The sequence below is a fragment of the Tupaia chinensis genome, unplaced genomic scaffold (assembly GCF_000334495.1).
Source record: "Tupaia chinensis unplaced genomic scaffold, TupChi_1.0 Scaffold000652_1, whole genome shotgun sequence".
Classification (NCBI taxonomy): Eukaryota; Metazoa; Chordata; class Mammalia; order Scandentia; family Tupaiidae; genus Tupaia; species Tupaia belangeri.
Genome location: NW_006160173.1, coordinates 94,570 through 98,626, shown reverse-complemented (window position 1 = coordinate 98,626; position 4,057 = coordinate 94,570).

Sequence of the window (4,057 nt, the reverse complement as noted above, 5' to 3'; positions counted from 1 at the left end):
CATGACAGATCCTGTGGCGGATTTCATCTTTCTCTCTCATTCTCACTCCTTTGCATGCTTGTTTGCTCCATAAGGAATAAGAAAAAGAAAAGTGTCTCAATAAATTCAGAAAACAATTATTTAACAAAATTTAGAACATTCAAATTAAAAATGAAACACATATTCTTTCAGTTTGAATAGAAGTTGTTTTTGTTTTGTTTTGTTTTCATTCTTATAGAAGTGATCGACAAAAAAAAAAAAAAATCTATGATTACCAGTAGTTTGAATGTTTCCTCCTAAAATCAGATACTTGGCATGAAGGCCCTCGGTCACCACTTCTATTCTGCATTGTGCTGAAGATTTGAGTCAGGGTGAAAAGTTAAGAAAGGCAAGTACACAAATAGATTGGAAAAGAAAAAAATAATAATAAAATTTGTCCTTATTCCTAAACAACCAGGTATTATATGCACGGAGTCTTAAAAAAATTTAAAAAACAGTTATATGTTATACAGAATTTGATAATGTTGTATGACATACGATTGTTATAAAATATAAATTTTATTTCTGTATTCTACCCAAAAAGTCTCCAAAGTGAAATTAAAAATGTGCTTTCAGGCCCATCAGGTAGTGTGATGGTTAGAGTGTTGGATTTTACATGACCAGCTATGGTTCGTGTCCCAGACCTAGTGGCTTGAAAAATCACACCAGGTGCGTGTAATATATGCCCAAAAGTCTGAAGAAGAGAATGAAGGAGAAGGGATTATGGCATGGCCATGCCCCCTGGGAGAGGGTGATTTCTCACTTTCCCTTTCTCTCTCTCTCCCTAACAAGCGCACACAACCTATGTCAAAAACTGTTTTTTAAAAAAAAAAGAAAGAAAGAAAGAATGAATGAATGAAAAGAAGGAAGGAAAGCAGTTTAAATCAGAATAATACAAAAAAATAGGAAATTTGGGAACAATTTTAATACGACAACATCAAAAAGATGTAAGACTCTACACTGAAAGCTACAACTTGGTGCAGAGAGAAAATAAACACCTCTAAATAAATAGATGGGTGAACTGTGTTCATCGAATGGAAGAATAAATATTGATAACATGGCAGTTCTCTCCCAAGTGGTCTATAGAACCAACGAGCTTTTTATTAAAATCCTTTGTAATTAGCAAAGTGAAGTATCGTCAGAAGGATGAACAAGTAGATTAATGGAGTAGAATAGAAAGTCCAAAAAATATACCATCACGTTTATGGTTAACTGATTTTTTTTCAGAGGGATTTTAAAAACTTTATTTATTATTATTTTTTAATTTGACCAGAGAGACATGTGGGTTAGATGACAGACAAAAAGGAAAAATGAGAAAACAAACTGCCAGGTCCAGGACTCGAATTGCTGTAAGGCAAGTAGGAGTCCAGCACTTAAACAGCCACATCACGTGCCAGCCCTGGATATCTGCTTTTTGGTGAAAAGTGCTGAAAATTCAAAAAGATTATTCTTTACACACTGAGTTAAAACAATTGTATGTATTTATATAAAACATATACATCTCACATACATATATACGTAGGAGGTGAGTTTAGACAATGCATACCCTGCCATGACCCTGTCCCAATTCTGAAATTGTGTAATAGATTTATATGTAAAAATGAAAATTAGACCCAGTTATTGTGGTACCATGCAACACAAATGCATTCCGAGCTGAATCATACATGGCAACTTGAGATTTAGGTCCCTTGGTTGGCCTCAAAGCATGGGCGCGTGCACAGTCACCCAAAATCCTGAGATAAAGCCCTGGATAAAGGGGATTACAAGCTGAGGAGACTCTTTTAGAGTTTCCCATTCTTTCTCTATCTTTCTCTCATGCATGCACACTATACAAAAATCATAAAATTTTAGAACTAATAGAAAAAGCAGGGAAAGAAGTTTTGTGACCTTTACATAGGCAAAAATTTCTAAGAAAGTAGCTGTGTGATTCATGAAAGCTAGTGCTGAAAAATTCAACTTTATCAAACTCAGAATCTGACTTCTTATTTGGTATCTCAACTGGCGAAGGAGTCACTCAAATTTTTATCTGAATTTATTTGTATCAGGCTGGAAAGCAGCACTGTTTTGTTGTTGTAAAACCCTGGTGATTGCCTTCAGCTCACACTTTCCCACTTGCAGTTTCTAACTGCTGCAATGAGATTCTTTTTTTTTTTTTGGAGAGGTTTTTTGCTATAGGGCGTGTGCGCTCGCCAGACAGACAGAGAGAGACAGAAAGCGAGAAATCACCCCCCAGGGGGCATGGTCACGCCACAATCCCTTCTCTTCCATTCTCCTCTCAGGATTTTGGACACGCGCTCACACGCACCCGGCGTGAGTTTTAAGCCACCGGGTCCCGGACGCGAACCGCGGTCAACTATGTGGGAGTCCAGCAACATAGCCATTACGCTAACTGCTGGTTCCCTGCAATGAGATTCTTGACATGGGACTTCCGTAGCAGGTCCACTTATTTTGTGAAGCCAGAAAAGACAGTCTCTACAGTCACCTGCTAGCAATAAAGAGCCTTGAGCCAGCAGACATGGCCCACCATGATTCGAGTCCTGGACCAAGGGGTGATTTCTCACTTTCCCTCTCACTGTATCTGCCTCTCTCTCCAGTAAGCACATGCTTACTAAGGCAAAATCCTCTAAAAATAAATAAATAAGTAAATATATAATGTGACACAATTTCACCAAGTGTCAGCCACTATCTTGTTTTACCTTTAGAAGCAAGTCACAGGTCTCACTCATATGTAAAAGAATGTTATTATATATGAGCATAGATACCAGAAGTTCAGAATCATTCAGGGCTACCCTAGTATGTGACCAGCACATGTGAAGATCCATATTATATCTAATAATTGATTACTCGCATTATTAATACAGACGACTGAATGAGATGACCACATTTAAGTGTTACATGATCTTATACCTCTCAGCAAAAGTACTGAGTCTGTTTTACATATAAGAATCACTCTGGAGCTTGTATAATATAGAAATCCTTTACTTAAAACCCTTGGATTTCATTGCAGAGATTTGAACAGAGCCCAATATAAGTATTTTCTTAAAAGTGTCATAGTTACTTACACTGTATGCTCTTCCAATTACAAGCCATCACCAAATAATTTCATTAATTACATTGTTTTTGTACTGATAGTTTCAAACCAATAGTCTTAAATCTTAGACCATCCTGATGCATGTGTACATTCATTTCAAATTTTTGTCCTCTTTCAATGCATTATGTTTTGCTTCATTTGTGTGTGTGTTACCTTGGTTGCTTTTCTTTCCCCCAGAGGAGATGTCCTTGGATGGTTTATTGATACGATCTAAAAGATTTGCTGCATAAATCTTTTATTTATTAATTTTGTAGTTTCTTTCTTTCTTCCAGACACAAAGTGAGAGGTAATCACCCTCTATCAGGGTCTTCATGTTGTGTTCCACCCAGCTTCTGCCAGCCCCAGATGATAGGAATATGTATGTCAGGAGTGTTCACCGAGTTTTCCTGACCTGATCCCAGAACCTTCCAATAGGAGCCACCTTTCCAGAGCTTTGGATTATCGCTGTGCCACTGTCTAGTCCCCACAAATCATTTATTTTACATAATAGTTACTATGAGTCTATAGAATAATTACATTTTCTGAGGTCCATAAATTAGCTGCAGAGTCATGAATTTCTGACTTATTAGCCTAACATTTTTTTTTACAAAGTGCTGTAAAAAAGTGTCCCCAAAACCATTTATCTAATTTACACTTCCACCAGCAGTGAATGAGAGTTCCATATTACGATTTCAATTTGTATTCGTCTGAAGACTAAAAAGTAAAGCTTGTCAGGTGCTTACAGTTATTTACATATCTGTGTGTGTGTGCGTGTGCGTGTGTGTGTGTGTGTGTGTGTGTGTGTGTGTGTGTGTGTGTGTGCCCACATACAGATTGTGTCTCTTAAACTCACCTAGCATCCTACAGGCCTTGGAGTGGCCAGAATGTGAAGAGGAGAAAACAGGGAAATAGGAAAAGGCTCGGATGAGGGTCTTCAACTTTCTTTAGTCTTGATTTTGTAACTTTCTG